The 26,811-nt window shown below is 41.9% G+C and overlaps 1 protein-coding gene across 6 annotated transcripts in view; it reads right to left on the reverse strand.

Annotated features, from left to right (window-relative positions):
- Positions 1-26,811, reverse strand: part of Nedd4l (NEDD4 like E3 ubiquitin protein ligase) — a 364,487-nt gene that overhangs the window by 169,823 nt on the left and 167,853 nt on the right. The window lies entirely within an intron of this gene.

Below are 26,811 nucleotides of genomic sequence, written 5' to 3' on the forward strand. Positions count from 1 at the left end.
CGTTCTTAAGTGATAAGTATTCTAAGATGACCTAACATTCAGGAACAACTTCATGAACAGTGGTTTTATATACACATGATGCACGTGTGTACATGTACATACCATAAATGCTAGGACTTCAGAAAAGATGGTTCTAGCATGCCTATTTCACAGATGAAGAGAAGGTCGCAAGGCCAGACTCTGCATTTCATTCTACCTCCCAAGCCCACATTCTGTCTAGCAGTATACCCAAGTGTGTGCAACACCACCCACATAGTGCTACCTATGAGGTCCAAGGATTAAAAGCCTTCAAAGTAAAAAAAAAAACTGGCGACAACTAAGGGGTTGCATATAAACACACACTCAAATTACATACAATTGCTATACATACTTGCGTTTATAAAATGCTACATGCAGCCATTAGGATTATATCACTGACAAAGTCCACAGTCACCTGCAGTTTGTTTAAAGACTGAAATACTCTTTATAATCACCGCTGCAGAAGCAAACAAAACCACTGTCACAAATACATCAAACGATACAAGCAATGGTGTCTTGCATGGTGAAATTATGAGTGGGTTTTCCCTCCTCGTATCCCCCTATATTTTCCAAGTGACATGAAATCTGTCACTATTCAGGAATACAAAGATATGGTTAATCTGGATGTGGTCTCCCACACAAATATACAGTACGTATTACAGAAACCTTCCAAATGAGAAAACTGTGTTGAGTGTGAGCTCCCATTGGAGAGCACGGCCACGTTCTTCCCCTGCTAGCAAGGGAAGCCTGGGTAGGGTCTTAACCAACCCTACAGATGCTAATGACTCTGAGTTCTAAATGCTAAATCAGTCCAAGAAGTTCTTTGAAAATCACTACAATTTTACTATTTGAACAATATTTTATACTGTAGCAGAAATCAGAAATTTGTTGTTTTTAATAATCTAGGCAAGAGAAGGCAATCTGTTCTGTACACATGCAAAGTTGTCACATAAGAAATCTTGTGTCATAGAAAATATGAATCCCACATAGAAAGTTAAGAAGTCCATGAGAGAGACTGGAGAGATGGTTCAGTGGTTAAGAGCACTGGCTGCTCTTGCACAGGATCTGGATTTGGTTCCCAGCACCTACATGAAGGCTAACAACAGTCTGTAACTCTAGATCCAGGGGATCCAACACCTTCTGACCTCCACTGGCATTGCATGCATGGGTTCACTTGTATACATGCAGGCACTACACTCACACATAAAAGTAAAATAGAGAGAGGGAGGGAGGGAGGGAGGGAGGGAGGAAGGAAGGAAGGAAGGAAGGAAGGAAGGAAGGAAGGAAGGAAGGCGGCCATGAGATTTATCATGGAAGGACAGGATGCTGCTGTTCCTCACCAGTCCCCATCACACCATCTCACCATAAGTCTTCCTTGAAACTGTCTATGTCCACGTACCTAAGGAAGGTTTTGTGTTCTCCTTGGAAGGCCCTATTCTCTGGTGGCCTTTGCCCCTCAGATGAGTTCACAATAGCTTTGGGTGCACATACATTCTCTACCGTGTGTGCCCCTGGAGGACACAAAGGCAGTAATGTGGGTCCTGCATGCACTACCAGCAGCTGAAGTAACTGGGGGAGTCTGTTTGATGAGAAATACTTGGAGCAGAAGGTCTCAAACTTTGCAGGCATCAGAGTCACCTGGACTCTAATCCTGGAATTTCTGATTAGAACTTCACAGTTTGCATTTCTGACAACTTGAATATCAGAACAATCCACTTTAGGAATCAACATGATTCCATCTTTCTGCAGGATCCAGTCAGAGTTCATTCCACTCCAACTGGAGGATGGGAGGATGAGAAGGAGGTAGACAGTTCCATCTCCACTGGATTACCAAGGACTTTGCCTCTCTAGGTGGCCTTACCCTGGCCATTTGATGCCATACACATTTATTAGGGTCACGGGAAGGGCAACCTACAAGCCCTACCTGTAATTATGATTTATCAGCCATCACCCCTTTGTGTTTATTTCAGTGGGGTGGAGGTGGAAGGGGAAAGAGTTCCCAATAAAGACAAGTCAGGCCCTGACTACTTAAAAAAAAAGATCGTTCTAATGCACGAAGAGAGCCCTACAGGAACTCAGTCCTAAAGGAAGTAAGACAAGGAGAAAAACGCTGTGATATGATCACATTCTCCATTCTGTTTGTTCTTATGAGAGTCTGGTGGGATGTTGAGTTACCAGACCTGCTCAGCCACTTCCTGCCTGGTGTGTGTGTGTGGGGGGTATCTTTTCAAGTAGAATTTCATAAAACAAAAGTCCAGTGATAAACTCTTGGTTGTTTAATTATATATTGCTTTTATAAAAGGTCCTGTCCTGCCCTGATTTATAAAGCAGCATGAAACACAGAGAGAGAGAGAGAGACCCAGAATTGGACCAAAATCATGTGTTAGAAGAGACTTGCAAATGAGTTCTCTTATAATCTTGCATGGAAGGTCCTTAGCTAACCTCAGCTGTGTCCTGATGGTTGAGAAGGAGATTGTGCTGGGCAGGCAGAGGATGCTGGACTTAATGCCAGAGTCCACACTAAACGGTGCTGAATCCCCAAAGAGGGCAGGCTCTAAAGCGCAGAGCTGCTTCAGGAATTCAGCTTTTATTAACTAACTAGGGAGGAAATTTCTTAATTCAGGAAGTCATTCTGTCCTAAAGCACAGCTTGCTTGTACTTGTAACCAATGTGACCTCTCCTTACCATCAGGCAAAACACACATGCACAGAGGGAAGTTGATGAGAAGACACAGGAGGATGGTCCCGAGATAGGGAGACTGCATGTATAGGCCAAGGACACAAAGTGATGCTGGCCATCACCACAGCCAGAAAACAAGGAAGGAGTTGTGGGAGGCCTCTGCTCACACCTCTGGATGCCGGCTTCCAGGACTGTCAGGCAGTATGTTTCTGTGGGCAGGGACTCAGCCCCGGGTGGTTTGTAACAGCAGCGCTATACAGTAATATCAAACGAAAGCCAGCCTTTATGGGAAGCCTTGGGTGACAAACAGGTTACAGAAATCCATCTTCTCTCTCATCTGAGAGAGATGGTGCTGCAATTCTCCTAGCTATTACATAACACTGTGGAGGGTGGAGGAGGATCCATAGTCAAATGTTAATTATCAGTGCAGCCACATGCATGAGAAGGCAAGCGGAGAGCTATCCATGGAGGCCAGGCGTACTTTCAGTTCTGTTCATGTTGGCTTTTGCTCTCCAATGAGTTTCCTACATGCTCACAATGGGGTTTTCAGTCTCCAGGGATTTGGGGATTGAGAACCTGACAAAGTTGCAGGAATACTTCATGTGCTTTGAGTGCCACAGTGCCAGTCACACTCTGCCTGCTATCAAAACCACAAGACTGCCCTTGAAATTCCTCAAGGAGACAAAGGGTCAAAAGTAGCCTCTCAACTCTCAGAAAAATCATTTGTACGATCATTTTTTGGCAGTTTTATTTTCAAGCCTGTTAACAGGCAAACAATCCACCAGACACTTCACCGTTCCAGTACTCTGAGTGTGCGCTGCAGCACCAAACTTCTCAAAATGGAATTTTAAAGAGAGGGAAAAGCAACTGCATTACGATCAGCAGGAAGAGGGCTAGATGCCCTCCTCATTTCTAAAGAGATGGGTGTCACAGGGTGCATATTTAGGCAGATATGTGGTAAGTGACTACATTTGACTTCTGGGTCCATATACTACCTCTGAAGAAATGGTTCCCCATTTGCATTAAAAAATCTTGGAACTCACAGGTGTGAAGACCAGCATTACTTACTACATCTACAAAGCTGGACAAATGCTGGGAATTGTTTCTTGTATGGGACTCACCAAAATAATAGGTATTTGGGTCTTGGTTTTGGCCTTGTTAAATCTCACTGAAATCTGAGGGGCATCTAGATTTTTTAAATCTTCCCTTAAATTAGACTGTGTTAGGTGGGATAGGATATTGAAGGACTTCTCCAGTACCTAGTATTGACCCTCTGGTCATTAGTAGGGCATTGTCCTTACACACACGCATGTACACACACACACACACACACGCACGCATGCACACGCATGCATGCTCATAGGAGTATGTGCTTGAATGTTACAAGTTTTTACTACTAGATGACCTTGTTTTATGGATACATCTGCTTCTCCCTGCCCAAGAAACCCTAAAGAAGAAAAAGCTAAATAATTACAGGATTAAAAGCACAGATAAATTCAAGAGAATGTACAGGGAACAAAAAGCACCTCTCACCCATCAGAGCTGTGGCGGTCAGTTCTCTATTATATTATAATATAATATTTAAGATCGTGGAGTTCTTCTTTTACCTTTGCTCTATGCTTTACATTTTCTATTAGGCACTAAGTGGAGCATCTAATTTAAGTCATTTGCCAATAACAGCCACAGCTGCCTGGTCCTCCCCAATGATGTCAGCCTTACATCCCCAAAGCTTGTGGTATACTTGGCCCTAGTGCGTCCTCCCTCACTGATACAGATTCTGTTTATTCTTCTAGGGTCCAGGCAGCCGGCATCAACTCCTAATCATCTTTCTAGGGCAAACCAACCCATGAGAGCCAGCATCTCCATCCTCTATATTCCTAAGTTACACCTGTCAAAGCCCTCCTTTTCCGTTGGCGCCTGTGCCTTTCTGCATTATTCTTTCCTTTTAAGGGGTGTAAATACTAATTCTATCAAACTAAGGCCACTGTATGTCTTACATTCATCTGAATTTTCCATGAAACTCTGCAGAAAATGGCTCTTTAATACCTAGTTCATGGATACTTGAATTCTTGCCAGATATTATAAACTAACTTCTTCCCAGATTTCACATATGGAAACATAACATCTTGCTTGGGTTGCCAAAATATGGAATTCTCAACACTTTCATTTGTATCTGTCATGAATAATCTGATACGGAATCTGTTTTCCACATTAATCTCATTTTCTTCAACTTCCTTCACCTGCTACACTTTTCTACAATGTGGGGTTCTCAGGGTTGTTTCCCAGAGTGTTTACACCAATAGGTGTAAACCCAAATTCACTTAAAAAAAAAAAAAATGTGGGGGGAGGTTTTCACATGAACTTCATTTCAGACATACGACCTGATCCTGAAAACTAAAGTCACGGCCCACTTTCATTTAACTAAAACAATGACCATCTGAACTGACCTATGGAACTGATATACCTTTGGGTAGAAAACTCATATATTCATCTAAAGTATACAAATACTATTCAAGGACTCACTCAAGAGAATATAATATTCCAGAAACCCCAATTAAATTGTTGGTAGTCACTTTAAAACTGGAGAGGAAGTTCACGTTTTTAAAAAGTGGATTCTGGGGGCTCATGAGATAGCTCAGTGGTTAAGAGCACTGGCTGCTCTAGCAGAAGATTTGGGTTCGAATCCCAGCACCCGCATAGTGGCTAACAACTATCCATAGTTACAGTTTGAGGGGATCTGATGTCCGCTTCTGACCTCCATGGGCAATGCACGACACACATGCAGCCAATATACTCCTACACATACAATAAAAATAAATAAAAATTAAATTTTAAAAAGCAGATTCCTAGATCCTTATGCACAATTACATGTTTTTTAGTCCAGGCTCTCAGTGTTGTTTTTCATGGTTTTGTTTTCTTCAACCCTGACAAGATTTCCTTTCAAAATAAAGATGCATGAACCTCAGTCCAGATGTGCTTGTTCACACACCAAACTCTTACACAGCTCTTAACAAAGGCAAACAACTGAGAAAGCATTCATCGTAATTAACCTTAAATTTCTGCAGAGCTGACATGGAATGAGATATTGTTAAACAGCAACAATAATTATATCAAGTATGCACTGTGTATGGAAGCAGCAAAAGTCATGAGTGATGTGCCCTGGGTCATCTGAAAGCAAAAGTGTGTTGAAATGCTGCAGGCAATGTGACCTTGCATGCAGGCTTTCCCACGGCTTTCCCATCCAGGAGGATAACACTTGGCAACTATACTAAAGCATTCATCAAGGATCCAAAAGCATGAACTGGGTCTCTAGTTCATGAGCACAGATGTGAGCACAGATGTCTGATATATCACATGCCACATTATATAGGAAATGGAATGGAAGGGGGGGAAACTATGCATTATAGTGAAATGCTACTTAATGGCTAATTAGATTTATACTCTATATATCCTACAATCTATCATTTTGAGGAGATTGTGAGAGTTAAATAGGTTCCATAGAGACCATAAAAAAAAGAGAGAAAAGGCTTCCCTGCTTTTAAATGATTGGTAAAGATGCTCCACAGTAGAGGAATGGTGATCTGTCGGTACTTGAATGTGTGTAGTAATCATCCCAAGACCTGCTAAACTGAGACTCTGGTTCCCCAGGCGTGAGGCAGGCCTCAGAATGCTCTTTTCTAAGAGTTTTCAGGTTATGGCGATTCTGCTGGTGAGCATGGGGCATCTCCAAAGGTGAACCAAATACAGGTAAATCTTGAGTCTAGTACAGCCTGGAAAACACCATCTTTTGTATCGTGGATCTTAAAGTTGCATAGTCTGGCCATAACTGTCTTTATTATTTTGGGGTGTAACACTTCTAAGCTGGGAGCAAACTGGATAGTCATACAAACACCTCGTTGGCAATTTCTTGGTTGCTTTTCTGATGACTGAAACAAAGGCATCCAACAGCCATGGAGCAGAGGCCAAAAGTGAAGGATAATCCATTCTTAGGGAGTCTGAACAAGGGGTAATTAATAAAGGATTAAGGCTAAGTAAAAACCACAGCTGAACATGTAACTGCAGCTTATTGAACACTGCAAGCCAGAATGGCAATTAGGTAGGGAAGGAGAAAGAAAAAAAGAAAAAGAAAAAGAAAAAAAAAAAAAAAAAAAAAAAAAAAAAAAAAAAAAAAAAAAAAACCAAACCAAACCAAAACAAAACAAAAAACTGTCTAAAACATTGGCTGCATCAGGGAATGACTATGCAGAGCTTCACCAAGTTATTTGCTGGCAGACAGACCTCTTCCTGTAACAGAGGCTAGGGCCAAACTGCAACCCTTAGAAAAAGCAACTTGGAAAGTCTGGTTATTAGCCTTTGACCTCATGTAGTGAGAACCACCCAGCCAATTCCATTATACTCAGGTATAAAGGTGGGGCAAGCTGACCTACAAACAGCTCACCTTTAGCGCAGTATTGACTACTCAGAAGAAACCACAGGCCCCAGCAGGATCATGAAGTCCTTGTGGATACCCACAGGAAAGCCACAGGAAGAATCCCTTCCTAGCCCCTCTCAGAGCCCAGGGGTCTGTTTTCTTCTCTCCTCCCTTCATTCATCATTTACTGGGCACCCACTACCTGTCAAGTGTCTAGAAAGAACTCCCTACCACATGGAGGTCATATCCTTGCAGAAAGGAACTATATAGGAATAGCAAACAGTTTAGAATAAGTTATGAAGTATGCAGGGTTACAGAATGATCAACACTGAAGTCAGAAGCAGCAGAGAAAGGATTCCCAGGTGACGGTGAGGTGATGCTGGCCCTCCACAGGGGACCTTTCTGGTATTGTGCAATCTGTTATTTTGAGAAGTACCTTGAAGGATGACATTGTTCACCAACAGCTAGCCCTTTGACAAAGGTAGGACTTCTATTTTCCCTTCAGTGGTTGACTTGGTTTCCTTGTCTTGGGGAAACACAGCAGTGTAACTATGGGTATGCTAGAGTAAAAGACGCCCAGGTTTCCTTTCAGCTCTGCCATTTGTGACTTGAAATAACCAGATGTCATGATCTACATCTCATCAAATGGTAACAAGGTGAACATGGACTAAGTGACAGATTCGACTGCCACTCCAGCCCTGTGGTGCTGCCAACTTTGGGAAGCTGTGGGCACTGTTAGTGCTGCTCAGATGTAGATGGTAGTCACAGCACACAAACTCATGCTCTCAAGTCACTTGAACTGAAAAAAGGTTACTTTATTCCCTGTGGTGCTGAACATAGACATTTGGGAGGGAATGAAATTGTGTCTCTGTATCTCTATATGGGGACTCACATGTATCCCCGCTCAATAGGGTTATCTATAGACACAAAATAGCAATTCACCAAGTTTGATTTGAAATGCTATCGTGACAGATTCTGACTCTAAAATGAAAGAAAAAATAGGGCTCTGATATTGGCGGTCACTTAATCTAACAAAACTAACACCAGCGACTGAACGAGGAGACAAAGGGTCCTTTGGCCATAAACAAACAATATACCAGTTCAATCCTTTACCTCTGTTATCTACTGTACCATTTAAATTGGCAGGATAATTTACTTCACTCCAAGGCTCTCTCACAGATATGGTGGAGGATCCTGGTTTCCTGCATCAATTATATGATGCTTGAGGATCTCTAGTGAGAGGAAATTTTCTTTCCAGGAAATGTCTTTTCATTTTGTTCTAAGACCAATGACCATTCACCCCAGGCACAATGGTTTATAGTTTCCCCTGGGAACGATGAATTACACAGATTTCTTAAAGCAAGTTTCTCATCACAAACCTAGTGTCAGCCACAACTTATAATCAAACCCAGTCATCCTGGATACTGGGAAGCGCTACCAGAAGAAAGGGAGAAGAAAAACCAAATAGTATTGTCTTAGAAAAGTATGCCTACCCATGCAATTGTCATTTCTCTCCTTGATTGCTTTTCTTTATGACTTCTAACCCCATCTGTAAGTATACCATGTGTAGCCTTGGTTATTATGGTTATTCAGGCCTACCAGGCTGAAGGTCTCCTGCAGGCAGAGAGTCAAGTCACAACAGAAGTGTGTGCAGGTCGCTGACCCAGCTAGCCCTAATGAGCATGTACTCTCTCCAGCACCTGTTTTGGGAGTGGCACCCATGAGGTTTGGGCACATATATATTGGAAACATGACCCACAGCAGGGAAGTCATTGAGACTCTAGCTCAGTCTCAATTTTATTTTGTTCTCTGCTCATACTTCTCTCCTCCCCTAAAAAAAAGAAGCAAAGTTAAATATAGTTGTATACAAACACAACAAAATAGCAAGTTTAACTGTCAGGCAGTGGGAGGACCCGGGATTAGGCAACTGCCGGAGGCTAGCCAGGAAGGCTCTGCTCCAGGTCCACGAAGAGGCTACCCAGGCAGGGGCCATGGGCTGCACCCTGCACCGCCCACTCTGCTCTGCTCAATATCACTGTGCGGCTTGTGGGTTTTTTCCATAACTGGCTATTACTAAATGGAGGTACTGGCTTTGTCATAAAATCTTTCAGCGCTGTGTCATGCGCAAAATCAAATTTTCACAGCAATATTCCTACAAAGGGCTGAATTCATCATCTCTGGGGACTCTCATTTCCACACAGGTGGCAGGGCCCTGACTGGTCTCTTCTCTCTGTCCTCCACACACTCCTCACTTGCTGTGTCTTGGACACTCATAACCATCATCTCTCATCATCTTTCTAGCTGTTAAGTTGTCTTTCCTAGAAACGGAGTTCCTCTGGCACACCCATGGGCAAAACCACTCTGCCTGGGGCTCAGGACATCCTGTCAGGAAAACAAAGAATCAAAGAGCAACTTATTGAAATCAGCTACCACAATTAAACCAACTATTTTATCAGTCTGGTTAAGCTTACAAATCAAGACTTGTCTTTGAGACAAGCTCAATGCTACAACAATGTTTCAGCATGTATTTTTAAATAAACAAGTGAAAATAAGAATAAAGGAATACAAAAAGTTGGCCCAACAAAATCTAACAAGTGGGCGGGGCTCAGCAGTTAAGAATGCTTGCTGCTTTTCCAAAGGATCTGAGTTTGGTCTCCAGTACCCACACTGGGTGGCTCCCAACCACCTGTAACTCTAGTTTCAGGAGATCTGATACCCTCTTCTGGTCTCTGCAGACACCTGCACACATGTGGCATATACACACATAGACATACACACAGACACAGGGAAAAAAAAAAAACCTGACAAGTATAAGGGTAAAGAAGGGTTCCTTATAGTTAAAGAGACAGCTACCATTCACTTTAAAGTGACTAAAAGAACAAGAAGGGACTAGAGAGATTACTCAGGGGTTAAGAGCACTGGCTGCTCTTATAGAAGACCCTGGTTCTATTCCCAGCACCCCCATGGTGGCTAACAGCTATCTCTAACTCCAGGTCCAGGGGATCTGACACCCTCTTCTGACCTCCACGGGCATTGTACAACATGGGTGCACCTACCTACATGCAGGTAATATACACTCATAGACACAGAATAAAATAAAAAAAAATTTTTATTTTTAAAAAAAGACTAAGAAGACAACTTTTTTTTAGCAATGAGCGGGGCAAGTGATTTCATTCACTCATTCAATGAGTTAGTTACACAAACAAAATAGCAGACAGAACAAATCTATTTCAGATAAACCACTCATTAATGTCACATTCCATCATAGGCCTGAAACCTCAACAAAACAGGGCAAGAAAGAGAAAGTAGAATATAATAAAACTCTAGGAGCCTACCACCCCATTTCACACAAAGCTAGACTCCTTTTGAGTTTGAAGCTTATCTCCTGTGAAATGTGTGGAAAGTTTCAAATCTCACTTAGCACTAGCAAAGACTCCCAAAGATCCCAAACTTCCTAGGATGTTGAATTGCCTCTGCCCAGGAATCTATGACCATGTGCCCTCTGATGCTGTGACAGGGTACCCAGTCACTGGTTTGGGTCAGGGGAGGATGTTTATAATTGTAATGTGATCCTCTGCCTGCAGCGGACCACGTGAGTAAGAGTAGGGTGAGTAAGACAGCTTACATCACTGGAAGCGGGCTGCTTTGGGCAGTTCTATAAAACCCATTGACTGCACTTGACTCTGTCAAGTCTTGGTCTGAAATTCCACTGTTCACTGCCTGTAGGGTGATGCTATGTCATGTGCTTTTCCAGAAATTTCCATATATTTTTCCATTCTCCAAACGACAAAAAGATCAATTCTTTGTTTTCAGAGGGGATGCCAAGCAGCATCTGGACTCTTAACCTTCCGGTAATGATAACTACAGTGAACAAAGCAGTTGACATGTGTCTCAGCTGGGAGAGAACAGCTCATGATTACCTGACTAGATGCCATGGTTACTTGGGCTGACTCATTTCTGGTGACCGCTGCAGGAGGAGGGATGAACAGTAAGCTCTGAGTCCCAGGACTTTTAAGTGGGGAGGGAAACAAAGTCTCTCCTTCCATTTCAGGTCTGCTGGCAAGAGTGTCTTTACCTGTGCTCAGAGGATAGGAGCTGTCTCCCTGTTACCTACTACCCACCTGTGCCCCTCAAAACCAAGAAACAGGCCAGACACAAGTGAAGCACAAATATTTACTAAGGTAAGGGTATGCCAAGTGGCTCTCGGTGAAATTCTGAGCTACCAGGAACACAAGTGCTGCTGCTATGGCCCGAAGGTGAATGACCTCAGAATCCTGGGCCCCAGGTGGCCCACCTGCACTGAAGCCCTCTGCATAACTAGGACATGACATCATCATTAGCCCAACTCCAGGGCAAAAGATTTCCACCTGGCTCAAGAAAGGATATGTAAATGGCTGTGTTTGAAAAAGGCTTTAGAAAAGCCTAGCAGGTACAAATTGATGAAAAAAACACTGCTTGGAAAGAAATGCAGGAAATCCAAATGGCCCTCCACCCCAGGGCAACCCTCATAACCAGGAGAATAATAGGCTCCAATACCTAACCATTAGGTGTGGTTAGTACAGGGGACTTCCAGCATCTCAGGCCCACCAGGCAGCCTCTCCAGACTAAAGGGCAGAAGTTCATGGAATCCCCTCCCTCCTTCATTTGGTATCTCTGTTACACAGTTTCCCACACTGACAACAGAATGTCCTGAACATGACTTAAAATCCATATTCGGTTGCAATACATTATTCCAAAAGGTTTTTTTTTTTTTTGAATTAGAAAAGTTGACTGAGTCTCCTGAAAGCAAAAACAATAAACAAGTGAAAGAAGCCACACTAGCTCCTGCCTCTTTTCTCCAGTCTAATTCAATAAAAGCCTTTCTTTTACCTTAAGTCTTGACTTCACCAACACAGTATTTAGCTTCACGTAGGAAATGAAGCTCACCTTGTCTTCCTCACAGACATTTAAAAACACACTTTAAATTCCTTCTTTTATACAGTTTAATTATGTGCTTTTGTTTATCAGACTCTAAATAAAATGTTTAGAGGCAATGTACTTTTCAATGTGAAATAAAGTAGTAACGATCAACTCAGATCTGACTACAGGTTTTGCCACATCACACCATTGATACATTTTCAGTACTTTAGAATTTTGGTGATCTTAACACCACATCTGGTGGAAAGTAACCAGGTTCATTAATAAGAAGGTGTGGCACACACTCATATTTATTTCAGGCTTTGGAAGCACACTGATATACACTATTGAACTAACAGTTTATGAATCACCACTAAATGAGACAATAAAGAAACAAATATCACATGTTAATCACACAGCTTATTTGCATGTGTGAGTAATAAGACATGAGAAATGACAGCAAAACATGAAGGAAAATTTCAGTTATGTTCTCAGCCTTCATTTTGGTTCTCTCAAAAGAAACCAATAAGTTCATTATAAATGATATAAACCAAATCCTGACAGTAAGAAAAATTTCTATTACTGCAATCTAATGATTCAGATATAAAACACTAAGTGATTCTCCAAGCAAGCCATTTCATGACCTAAGATGGTATTTCATTGGGTGCCAAGGACAGCTGGTATCTCCCTCTTCTGAACTAAAACATCACAGAAATACCCAGAGAAGACAGACTTAACACACAACGGTTTTCTTCCCAAAGCAGTGATTTCTAAATCAGAGAACAACACTGACAGAACCTAAGTGGTCACCATTTTCCATTAGTTTTGAAAAGAAAGCAAAAGTAACCACTTTGCATTCCTTTGGGAGATGAAAACTGTACATTTTTAAAAACTGTCAGCACACACACACAAAAGTAAAAGACAGAGACTCGGAGTTCAGATCACAATACCTTTCAAGTTTGTCTATCATCCTATTTTAACACATAAGAAAAGCAAAATTGGCCAACACTTGCTAATCCCAAACACCAAGAAGTATTTACAATGGAAACTCTCAGTATGTATTAAAGTAACGCCACTGCCATGAAAATAATATTACCACAAAATCAAACACTGTGCCAATAGGCGCTATGTGCCACATAACAAACATACAGTAGTATCTTTGTTCTTACCTATCACTGTCCTCAAGACTCAAGAAAAATAAGGCCCGAGTGCTGCCGGAAAGCACTAGGTTGGATCCGTGTTACTGGAAGTCTACTCAGCGACCAGTCCTGTGGCTCCCTGCCTGGTCTTCTGCCTTCCCTGATTCGAAGCAGTGTCTCCACACACCTCTGTAGACAGATACTCCAGGAACACCAGCAAGTTTGAACACAACTGAGAAAGAATGCCACGAGCTTGCTACTTATACTGATGATTCACTTCAATGACAGCTAGACTGAATGCTTGTTGGTGGAGAGTTGAGTCAAGCTCTACCCCATCCTTCCTAACATAAGGATTGAGTAACTCCACCCAGTGAGCAATTAGCCAAATTCCTTACCCAGTACTCTATGGTAAAGTTACCTGTAGCTGTCCCTACAGCATCTTTTCTCCAAATGATAGCCCTCTATGAATAGAAGAAGAAGCCAGGAGTTTCACCAAGCATGAGATATGAGCATGGTCTTGTCAGTGCCATCAGTTTTCTGGGCAGGCAGGAAGGTCAGCCCTCGACCCTTCACAGCTCACTCAGCTCCTATCTGGTCCTCCTTGCCAGGAACGCTGGAGATCATGATTTTCTGGCTCTTGGAGTAAAGTCTTGAAGCTAGGAAAACAGCTAAAAACCACCATGATATGAACTATCACTTGAAGAGAAACTATTGGGGAGATTGGGTGACTGGATGACCCCAGCCTGTAAATCCACAACCCAGTTTTCAGGTGCCCCTGGATGCCCTCAGGTATGGGCCAGGGTGTTGAAGGAAGCTGAGGTGTTCTGCCTTGTACTCTGACATAATGTGTCATTTATCAGTCAGGCAGCCTGACCACCTTAGACTGTGTTCCCATGAGCAAATCCAATGTGTGATCTTCCTCTGGCTTGTGACTGGCATGATGTTGCTCTTCTCTTGCTTAGAGAAGTCAGGCTGTACTCTCCAACCCCACTGCCCCACAACCCAGTAGATATGGCTGATAGGAAGTGCCTCACTTGAAGCAAAAAGCTAACTTTCTACCTTCACTGAAATCTGGTGACATGCTCATTTGTAAAGAGTCCTCACTTATCCTCTGAGAAACTCTGCAACTAGATTTTCCATTCCCATCAGTGTCAAGTGCTGGGATTCCTAGAGGTAGCAAGAAGACAAACAGATCACTGAGAGAGCAAGCGCCCCTAACGGCTGGGAGGATTACTGACTGCTCAATGGAGTAGATGGGCCAGGTTACAGGAAGAGAATTGACAACCACACAGAGCCAGGCTGATGGTTCCAGACATTTTCAGGACAAATCTCAAAACACAAGAAGCAGGGGCTAGTGAGACAGCTCTGTTTACCGGTCTCACAGAGGGCCCAGGTTTGGTTCCCAGGCTCTGTGAGACAGCTCTGTTTACCGGTCTCACAGAGGGCCCAGGTTTGGTTCCCAGCACCAACATGGCTGTTCATAACCACCTGTAACTCTAGTCCCAGGGGATCCAGTACTCTCTTCAGGCTCCAGCATACATGAGGTGCATATAAACTCATGCAAGCATATACACACACATGAAAATAAAATAAGTAAACTAAATTTTTAAAAAACAAGAGAAATAACTCGAGTCTTTAGTGTTCAGTAGGTGAAGACACGTGCATGATAAAAAGAATTCATTTAGGAAGAACTCCATCTTCTCAAATTACATCTAAAATTACAAAATCAAACTTCAATGTTTCAGGTCTGCATCCTGGCCAGAAGGTTAAGAAGTAAGAATCACTAATCACCTTAAACAAATATATCTAAACAGATGCGTGCGTGTGCGTGCGTGCATGCGTATTAATAACAATTAGGCTGACTAGGCTGGGTTGACAGCTCATTTGGTAAAGTGTCTGCTTTGCAAACATGAAGCCTGGCATGGTAGAGAGCATTTGCAACCCCAGCACTGGATAACTGGAGACTGGCAGATTGCTGGGACTTGCTGACCAATTAGCCTAGCCTACTTGGCATGCTCCAGGCCAGTGAGAGATCCTCACTCCAAAAAAAAGGTGGCAGTGCTTGAGGAACACCCAAGGTTGTCTTCTGACTTCCACATGCATGTGCACACATGTGAACATCCACATGTGTGTGCTCATGCACATACATACACAAAAGATAAAAAGAACCTACACTTTCTATTACATGCTACCTTGCTGTGATGGGCTGAATTGTAGTCCTCCCAAAACCATATGCAAAGTCCTATTTAACTCTAGTACCTCAGGACATGACTATCTGCAGGTGAAATCTTTAAAGAAGTAATAATAAATAAAGAGGTAATAAATAATAAATAAACCAGCTCTGTTTCAGATGCCTTCATTTCAAGACCTTCAGAACTGTGAGGAAAAATATGTATGATGATAAAGTTGACCAGCCTGTGGTATTTGTTATGGCAACCTAGCAAATGAATATGCTAGTTGAGTGACTGTCTCATCCCAAGTATTAATATAAAAAATGATGACAAATGTAAATTTCTGATTAATAACCATTTACTTTGCTTCAGAGTGCTTCTCTTCCTGCCCAGTGAAGCTCTGCCTAGAAAAATGCATAAGAGAATCTCAATCTGGAGGAAGAAATAAAGATGGCAATATGTGATCTTTCTAATTCCAAAGACCCCCTCCACCCTCCATGTCAGTCAAACTTATCCAACAGGTTCCATGTGATCTTTCTAATTCCAAAGACCCCCTCCACCCTCCATGTCAGTCAAACTTATCCAACAGGTTCCCTGTCACCTGGGTCCTTCTCCTGAGCCCAGAGAAGCCAGCTTCTGCTGAGTCTGCACAAAATGCAGCTGGACCCAGTCAATGACAATCTTGGAACTAAATTAAGAAACAGTAAAGATAAAAGTTAAGATATGTTAGCAGTGGACAGAAAGCTTCCTCCAATTCTTTCTGCCTACAGGAAGAAATTAGGACGGAACCACACCAGAACTACCCTGAAGGGAGAGCACTGGAATGAAATCACATCAAGCACTATGCCTCCAATAACTAGGTTAGCCTCAAACCATCCTAGCAGCATGCTCTCCCTTATTTCTCCAAACTCATATAGCCACTACTCAGGCTATGATCAAAACTGACAAAGACAAAAATCTCAGGTAAACAAGAGGGTACAGCCAGGCCCAAGAGTCAGTCTAAAATAGCCTAGCTTAACCTTGCACTGTGGATACTTGGGGTCCGCCTGGTCACTCTTGGTTTGGGTAGGGAGAGCTTCCTGTGCACTGTAGGATATTTATCAGCATCCTTGCCCCCTATCAACAGCTTTTCTGGGTGTCACAACCCAGAACATCTAAGGATACTGATCAATGGCCCTGGAAGACAAAACTGGCCCCAGTTGAGAGTCCCTGGTTTAAAAAGACAGGACTTAGCACAGAGCAGGGGAGTAACGGCCTTAGAAAAGAGGCAGGAGGCAACTCTGGGGAGCCAAGGGAGAAGAAAAAATAATCCTGCTGCAGACAAGGAAGGATCAAGGGAGTTTCCCAAAGCTTGAAAAGGTACCTGCTGGGCTGAGAAAAGCAAAGTCTCTCAGGAAGGGCTGGCCTTTTCAGACTGATGCCTCAGTTTCACCATGAGGGTAGAATGTAGTTGGCACTAGGAGTGGAGGAAATAGCATGTCCCAGGGCCCTCACTAACCGAGGCCACAGGAAAGACATCTGACAATGGCCAGGGGTGGTTCTGCAGGAAGCCTTCATCCTTGGAGACTTTACTGTCTCCAAATTAAATTTCAAACTAATATTTTAAAATTATGGCAGGTCTGCCTGAATAGTATACCACAGCAAGCTACTCCCAGCTACTCTGGAGCTGAAACAGGAAGATCCTAAGTTATAGGACTGCTAGAGATACAGAGGGAACTCAACACTAGCCTGGGTAACTTATTGAGATCCTATCTCAAATATAAAAAGTTAAATTAAATAAAAAGTAAAACACTGGGGATATAGCTCAGTGGTAGAATACTTGCCTAGTACATACTGGTTCACTCCCCAGGAGCACACATACAAAAATTATGATGTTCCCATAATTCTGTATTACTTATTATTCAATTTATACCTCTGGATAACACTTGGTACTTTGACATATTACCAAACAATTTGCTCAGGACTGTCTATTGTTCATAGAAGACTAAATGGTTTGTAGGCTAGGTCCTCCTAAAATACTGTAATAGGTAAGTTCAGATCAGTATGTTCCAACAAATTATAAGAAAAACATTTAACATTTATTTTTTAAATTTTATTTTGTGTGAGCTTGAGTGTGTGCATGTACACCATGTGCATACAAATACCCATGGAGGCCAGAAGAGGGTGTTGGGTCCCTAGGAAATGGAGTTGCAGGCAGTTGTGAGCTGCCTGATTTGGGTGCTAGAAACTCAACTCAGGTCTTCTGCAAGACCAGCAAGTTCTCTTAACTACTGAGCCATCTCTCTAGCCCCAGAAAAGCTTGCTTAAAATGTAATTAAATTTTAGGTAATGGCCAAAGGGGGTGAGAAAAGATTGACAACAATCAAAACAAGATCTTAAGAAGATAAATTTTGAATTTCTTACTGTTCCAAAATTAGTTCAGTTTTTGTGTTTTATTTGCTTTTAATCTTAAAAGGATCTGTCAATTAGTGAGACCTTGAGGGATTTTTCCAAAAAAGTCACTGCAATTTACCCATAATTTGCAGCCTTTGAAAAGCATATTTAAGGGCCGGCATGGTGGAGCAAGACTTTAATCCCAGCACTAGGGAGGCAGAGGCAGAGGCAGAGGCAGGCGGATGTCCAGCCTGGTCTACATAGTGAACCCCAGGCCAGCTGGAGCTACAGGGAAACCCTGTCTCAAAAAAAAAAAAAAGCATATTAAAAAAGCCCAACAATATTATAAGCTATCATGAAATAAATGTGCAACATGAAATAATGCTTGTGCCAAATTCACTGGCTATCTCCACATATCTAAGTGCAAACACAGCAAGAGGACTGAAAAGAAAGAAAACAAGATGGTGGTCAATTTTATCTCTCTGGCTATTTGGATTTCTAGGTAGATGGCTAATTTATATTTTACATTTAATCTGCTATATTAATAAAAGATATTTATAGCTGTATATCATCACTTACTTAAGAAGGATGAGTAACCAAATGAAAAGAACCCAGATGCTTGGGGTAAAAAAAAACAAGTTTCTCTGTTTTGCTCACAAATGAGCTACAGTAGAAGAGAAACTGGGACACTTGGAGGGGGAGTTACTAAATTGAACAAAATAAGGATGACATGGCACAGGCAAAATCTTTATGTAACACAGGCAAGGTTTGGTGATTTGTATCACTAAGTCTTGAATTTCTTCACAGGGTCTTCAAACAAACTCTCCTTACTTGGTTTAGTTTTTACTTCCCATGTCTTTATCACAGAAGATGACATGTGGTTAAGGTCCTTCATAGGTTCCTATGATCAAGTTCCTAATGAACTCATCAAAGCATCTTAAAAGCTTGTTGTTTTGCCAAGAGGAGGAAAAGGTCACTTAACTCTTTAAGCACTATTCAGTAAACAAGGCTGTGTACTCCCTTCGCTCAAAGCACATGGCACCCAAATCTATATTCTCCTAACACCTATAGCCTGTCAGTTTACAAGGTTCTAGCTTGTGAAATATCTGTGGCTCCTGATTTTGAATTTTTGAGGGAAGTGTGGTGGTTTAAATGAAAATGCCCCCCTTGGCTCCAAGTATTTGGACATTTTGTCCCTAGTTGATGGTGCTGTTTTGGGGGATCTTAGAAGGTGTGGCTATCCTGGAGGAAACACATCACTGGGGGTGGGCTTAGAGAGTTCTTAAGCCTTGCCAGATCTGGAGTTGTTTTAGTTTCCTGTACCTGCTTGAAGATGTAGAGCTTAGCTTCTGCTCCACCTCCAGCCACCTCTACCACCATGCCTCCCTGCCATGATGGACTCTTGCCCTTTGGAACCATAAGCTCAAATAAATTCTTCCTTCTATAAGTTGCTTGGGTCAGTGTTTCTATCACAGCAACAGAAAAGTAACTAATACAGGAAGTTACCTAGGATCCTAGAACACGCTGTCACCCTCCATGATGCCCACTCAATTCTGGCCCATCTCTAAGTCCCATTCTCACATAGCATCATCTCTTCACATCTGCCCTTGGAGGTCTACAAGGCACCTGAGACCTTGGGTTCTGTCTCCCCTTCCCACTTCAAGAGCTATCAACCAGCTCATTGCTCAAGTTGAAATTCCTTGATTCCGCTCTTCCCTTTCTCTCTCACATCCAGCTCATCAGCAGACAGAAAGGACACCATCTCCCAGTGAGTCCCCAACTATCTCCTCTCCACCCAGGATGTCCGCACCCTGGTGTTTAAGACATCGTCTCTCCACCCAGCTATTGCACCAGCCTCCAAACTGGCCTCCAGGCTACTCTTACCTAGAACAGTAAACCACAGCTAGCCTCTCCTATTTCTGGTAACACAGAAGGCCACTTCCTACAACTTCAACCACAAAAATACAAATTCCCTGCCGGCACCTACACAGCCTTGGAGCCTTGGGTCTCACCTGCTCCCTAAGCCTCACTCCACCGCTCTCCCCAGTCCCACCAGCCTTCTTTCTATCCCCCAAACCTCTTAAGCTAATTTCTACCTATGTTTTTCCAAATATACCACCCCTGAGTTCTTCTCAATGACTCTTTATGCTGATGAGAACAGAAACATGAAACTGTGAGACTATGGAACAAAGTATTTAAACCCCAATATTCTTTTATTTAGTAATCCCATCTTCAAGGAAATAATACAAAACAAAATCCAATTAAAAATATTATGCTTTGCACAAAAATATTCACATCATTTCCACCTTTAGGAAAAACTAGTCAATAGATATGACTAAACAAGATACTGAACAGTAAAAAGAAGTGGGGGGGGGTGCCACATATATATATCACCTATTGGGCTAAAGTATACTCTATGCTGTGATGGTAATTAAATAAAATACACATCCCTTCCCCAAAGACAAAAGAAAAATGTTCTTTCTGATGCTGATAGTTCCCCTCCTTTTGACTCATTTGTTTTCTGACTTGGACAATTGTGCAACTTTTCCAATGAGGGGGAAAAATCCCTTCTTATCTTTAACAGGAAGAAATAATGCTACAAATAATTGTTAGCTTTCCAAGTCACTACAGGAAAGATATATTTAAAAGTACAATGTGAAAGCCAGGCGTGGTGACACACACCTTTAATCCTAGCACTTGGGAGGCAGAGGCAGGCTGATCTTTGTTGAGTTCAAGGCCAGCCTGGTCTACATAGTGAGTTCCAGGACAGCTGGGGCTACAAGGAGACCCTGTCTCCAAAAAAAAGTACAATGTTAAAAATTAAAAGTATCTATACAACAATATACACAATAAATCAAGAATAGCATCTGTAACATGACATAGTAAAATTTGTTTTATTTTTCAAAGAACTTACAAATCAATGAAAAATTAACAACCCAGAAGTAAAATTGGCAAAAGATTACAAATGAGCACTTCATAAAAGAGGAAATACAAATATGCAAAGAATATTGGGCACTTCAACTTGTAAAAACATAAAAACATAAAAGTGGTGCATCTCCCCCTCCAGACTAGCAAAGTAAAAAGACTGGTAAAACGAGGTAATACCAAGCAGGGAGAAATGGGTGCTCTCATTACCCTCTGGAAACCAGTAAGAAGCTTCCCAGTTCTACCCTCCGAATCTGAACTGTCTCCCCAGGCTCATAGTTTGAACACTGGTTCCCCAGATGGCGGTGCTGTTTTGGTAGTCTGTGGAGCCCTTAGGAGCTGGGGGCTGGCTGGCTGGGAAGTAGGTCACTAGGGCACACCTTTGAAGGTTATACCCTCCTCTGGTTCCACCCTGCTTTCTCTGCTTCCTGGTCTGTGCTAAGCAAACAGTCTCATTTACAAGCTCCCATTGCCACAAACATAGGTGACCAAGCTTCTCTACCTTGATGAACTAAAATGTCTGAAATAAGGAGCTAAAATAAACTTTTCCTTCCTTAGGTTTGTTTGTGCGCGTGCGCGTGCGCGCGCGTGTGTGTGTGTGTGTGTGTGTGTGTGTGTGTGTGTGTGTGTGTGTGTTATTTACCTTGAATCTTGTTCCTTAGATGCTGTCCACCTTGGGTTTTGGGGGGTAAAGGATCTCTGGCTGGCCTGGTGCTCACCAAGTAGGCTAGAGCAGCTGGTCAGTGTGTCCCAGGACTCCTCCTGTCTCTACCTCACCAGCACTAGAATCATAAGGGCATGCCACAACTCCTGGCTTTTTTTTTTTTTTTTCTTTTCCATGGGTTCTGGGGACTGAACTTGGATTATATGCAAGCGTTTTTACTAACTGAGCTCTCTTCCCAGCTCTTTAAGTTCTTTCTGTAGTTATTTTGGTTACAGTGATACAAAAGTAACTAAGACTGACATTGTGAATGTTCATGGCTCACTTGATCGAGGAATTCACCTCTAGGAATTTTTTTTACAGAAACACACATATGCATCAATAAACATGAAGGGCTTTTCAAAACACAACAGGTGCAGAAAGATATCCTAGTTACATCAACAGGGTTTGCAAACTACCAAGCCATGTAAGACAAGTGCAGAGAAAGTCGTATATAGACAAAGTCTCGTGAAAAACAAAAGGAGAAATTTAATTAATGTGCTCAGAAAATCCAGGAGGATATCAGGAGATCAACTCAAGAGCAAGCTGGAATAAGAGAAAAAAAAAAAAAAAAAAAAAAGAGCCCATGGTCTAAGAGAGGGAGCCAGGATTTCTCATCTCAAAACCACAGCTCTCTAACTTCCTCCACAGGGAAAACATGGGATTGTGGTTAACACTTCTGACAGATGGGTGGCAGCTCAGCTGTTAATCTGGCAGGGAGTAGATGCTTAGAAATCCCTGCTGTCCTGCTCCTTGTCACCCAAAGCAACCTCTGCTCCACTCCTGTAGCTCAGATGAGGAGCAATTCCATCTTATTATTCCCCTGCTCATACTCTGAAGTCTCATGAGTTCAAAGCCAATTTGATACAGTTCTAATTCTTCTGAGGATGGCAGCTTAATATTATCAAGTGCAAATATCCCTAAGCTAGCTATTTACAACTGATGGACATTCATATTTCAGTATTTTGCCACTAAAATGGTACAGTAAATCTATTCACACACAGAGCTCTGTGTATACTTTTATTTCTAAAAGAGATCTAGGACAAAAGCTACTGGGAAGTAAGTTAGTTTTTATTATGGTTTTTTTTATAGCTGCTTGCTAAAATCTGAATTGCCTGTTTGCATTTAAGTTTTGGATGAACCTGGGGCTCATTTCTGATAAGAACATGGGACAGAGGTCTGTGTCATTCCTGCTACCCCCACTCCAGATGAAGGGATGGTCACGCCTGTTCCACACATCAGATAACACAGGCTTTTCTCCACAGTATGGAACTACTTGTCTTACTGTATATGAATTATCTCTATTCTGTGACGTAGTCCTGCACTGTCTACTTGGTTCTGCTAAATTCTTTGGCGTATCAATACCACATGGCTTTGACCATGAACACTTTCTCGGCATATTGTGATCACGCATGAGCCAAGTCTGTGCTCACTCATCCCCTGCCCCACCCTCATCTTGGCTCTTTGCATTTCTTCTTTTACATACACATTAAGATTATTTTATCCAATTAAAAAAAAAACACCCTGGAAATTCTCATTGGAATTGCAATGAACATAAATATATTCATGTGTTCCATATTTTCATTCCTTTAGGTTTTATTTCATATTTTTCACTGAGTGATGCAGTAATTATTTCTCCCTATGTTTTTTGTTGGTTCTTTGGTTTCCTTGCATATTTATTTAATTTTTTTGTTTATTGGTGCTATTGTGATGAAAATAGTTAATCTTGCATTTCATGCAGTTATCTTTGAAAGAACAGAAATTTTCTTTCATTTATTTATTTATTTATTTAATTTATTTTTACTTATTTATTGTCTTTTCTGAGACAGGGTCTCCAAGCCTCAGCAGGCCTAGAACTCACTATGTAGACCAGGGTGGCCTTGAACTCACAGAGATCTACCTGCCTCTGCCTCCCGAGTGCTGGGACTACAGGTATGCGCCACCATGCCCGGCTTCTAGAAACATTTTTAAATCTAGCTCCCTTGACAAGTATTCCTAGAAATTGTTTTTCCTTAGATGATTTTGGAATTCCAGACATACGAATATTTCATTGAACCTTTAATACAATGTTAAAAACTGTAAAAGGAGACATCCCTGTTGCATCTTAATTTTAACTGAAACAGCTTGAGAGTTTTGACTTTTATTAAACATCAACTGTTGGGACTCACACACTTTCTAAACTCTTTTCTCCTTGCTTTTCAAATTGATTACATTAGGAATATCTACTAAGTTTTATCAAATGGCTTTCCAGCCTTGGCTGGCTTAGAACTGCTAAGCTCCTTTGATATGTTAGCTAAATACAACAGATGACAGTGAGAAGAGCTCCTAGTCTAAGAAATACCTAGGTTTCATTGGGAAAGAGAAAAGAAAATAACAGCAACAAAGGCATTAGCCTTTTGATGTACTCAAAAATCTATTGGTTAATAAATAATTCTAAATTTACGTGCTTACTTGCATAGATAATGGTCTATACCTATTTAAAATGTATCATTTTATTATTGTTTGAGAATTTCATACATGCATACAATGCATTTTGATCAAATGCATCCTCCATTCCCTCCCCTCCAATTCTTCCTCTATCTACCCAACCACTTTCCCTCCATGTTCACATGCTCTTTCCCCACTCCTATGCCTACTGAATCCACTTAGCACTGCCAGTATGCACATAGGTGGAGGACCATCGACTGGTGCCTGGGTAACCTCTCAAGGACACCACCCTCCTCTGCCATCACCCAAGCAGCCACCAACTACCAATAGTTCCTTAGCTAGGGATAGGACTTCATGGGCTCCTCCCCCATCTATACTGGGAGAATCAAGTTCTTAAGTTAAAATTACACTGATTCGCTAAAATGAACTGGGAGCCTTCCTGCATTTCACTGTGTCTTAGAGTAGTATAAGTAACACTGAAACTTTCTGCTCTTTAAAGGTTAGATAAAACTCAGCTAAAATTCCATGCAATCTGGCTGTGTTTTTCAATGGTAGCGCTCAGTTACCTTCCTGTCTCTTCTATAGAAACTGGTCTATCCAGCTTTACCATGGTTCTTGGATCAATTTCAGTCACTGGTATTTTACTAATAAATCAGTCCTATGTTTTTAAGTGTGTTGGCTATGACTGTGTATAGCATTTTGCTATAAATTCTATTATCTCTCCTGTGTCCCCTTTCTCTTCCCATTGCTATTACCTAATTCATTTTATTTGTTTGTTTTCTGAGAAAGGATCTTGCTACATAGCTCAGACTGACCTGAAACTCAGGATCTGCTTGTGCTGCATCTTTCTCACCCCATTGTAAAGGACTTTGTAGAAAATGAGAAACAATGCTGTTTATAACTCACCAGGGCCTTGATCTGACAAGAGTTCTGTAGCTGTACTTTCTTCCCTGCAGAATTCATCAAGGCAGAAGGTGTGTGTCTGTGTGTGTGTGTGTGTGTGTGTGTGTGTGTGTGTATGTACATATGCAAAATGGAGAGGCTTTGTTTACACTGATATTTCTAGTGCAAAAGGAATGTATTAAAGTGCTTGGGTTGTCAGTCTCAAGCAGAACCAGCCAGTTAATTCCACAACACTGATGGCCTTTCTGTGAGTTGGTAGCTGCGCTGGTGACCCTCCTCCAGTGATGTTCTCATAGTTCAGTTTCTTCTGCTGGACAGTCAGTGGTGTCAGGTTTGTGTCACCACACTGGGTCCCTATTATTTCTGTTTTCCCTTAGCTTTAGGATGATGAGAGTCTTTTGTCCTTTCAACTAGCCAACTACTACCTTTAATTAAGGACTAAGTTTTATATTTTTCTATTTTAACTTTCATCCTAATCTGTTAATTTCTCCACACATTTCCCCCCAATTTTCTATCTGGTTCACTTTCCAAATTCTTATGATACATACTCTATTCCTTTTGTTTTGTTTCTCCTGTCTTTAAAATTAAAGGCATCATCTGTGGTGTCAGAATAAGAAAGAAAATTACCTCAGATGAAAAAAACTGAGAGACTTTCTAGGCTAGGCTAGCTTAGAATTCCCTGTGTAGCCAAGGATTATCTTGAACTTCTGACTCTCTTGTCTCTACCACCCAAGAGTGGGGATTACAGGTATACACCATTACACATGGTTTATATTAGAAAATTTAAGAGCTATAATGCAAGTAAGTCAGGAGATAAACACATAGCTAGCATCCTTAGAGCAGGGTATTAGCAAGTTAGAGGGGGAGGGGGTGGGAAGGGGCAGAGAAGGAAAAGGAGATGGAGACTATAGGTCAAATCTGAGCAAAATCCTCATCTTCTCACACTGTTAGGCTCTCAGCCTACATTTTACATTCTGGAAAAAGAGATGGTGTTCTTACAAGGGCTTTAAAAACAACAAAAAAAAAAATACCATGCTGGTGGCCCAAGCCTTTAATCCCAGCGCTCAGAGGCAGGTAGATAACTGTGAGCTTGAGGCCAGCCTTGTCTACATAATAAGAACCTGCCTTAAAAATTAAAAACAACAGCTGGGTGTGGTGGCACACAGCTTTAATTCCAGCATTTGAGAGGCAGAGGCAGGCAGATCTGTGAGTTTGAGGCCAGCCTGGTCTACATAGTGAGTTCCAGGCCTCTGCCTTTAAAAAAAAAAAAAAAAGACAAAAATAAATTAAAAACAGTAATACAAAAACCACATGCAAAAGAAAAACTACCACCTGAATAAATCTTGCAATCAATATACATTTTTGCCTGGTCTTAAAACTTCTACCTGGGGCTGGAGAGATGGCTCAGCGGTTAAGAACACTAGTTGTTCTTGCAGAAGACCCGAGTTCAAATCCCAGCACCCACATGGCAGCTAACAACTGTCCGTAACTCCAGTTCCAGGGGATCTGAAAGGCTCTTCTGACCTCCGCAGGCATTGCACAACACAGGTGCACTCACCTACATGCAGGCAATATACTCATGCACATAAAATAAAAATAATAAATAAATTTTTAAAAACAAAAAAAGAAGGAATATCACTTAAAAAAAAAATTCTACCTGTAGAGTTGGGTATGTAGCTCAGTGTTCAAGTGTCTGTCCAGCATGCACAATGCCCTGGGTTCAATCCCCAGCACTGAAAAAAACAAAAATTCACTTCTACCTGTAATCTGAAGCAAAGCCACTACTGGACCCTGGATGAATAAAGCCTCAGAGTCACCACGCAGGCTCAGTTCTAGGGCATGAATGGGCCTTAATATGCAGAAGAGGCATTTATAGCCAGGTTGATAACTCTCAGGAAGTGAGAAGAACCCGTAATTCTTTAGCCACTGCTGTTCTGAGTTCAGCAGTGTACAGTGTGAAAAGAGATCTTGTCTATGTGACATGACAAGTCTCAGAAGGCGATCCTGGAGGGACCAAAAAGGTCTGTACATCCCAGAGTGGGGCGGGAGGCTCTGACCTAATTAGAAAGCTGCCTGTGGCCAGAAGCAAAGTTGCTACTATTTCCTTAATCCTTACTCTGGGGATTTCTGAGACTTTAAATGTTCCAATCTAGCGGGGGGGGGGGGGGG

This window comes from Nannospalax galili, unplaced genomic scaffold, assembly GCF_000622305.1.
Source record: "Nannospalax galili isolate Female #2095 unplaced genomic scaffold, S.galili_v1.0 scaffold567, whole genome shotgun sequence".
Taxonomy (NCBI): Eukaryota; Metazoa; Chordata; class Mammalia; order Rodentia; family Spalacidae; genus Nannospalax; species Nannospalax galili.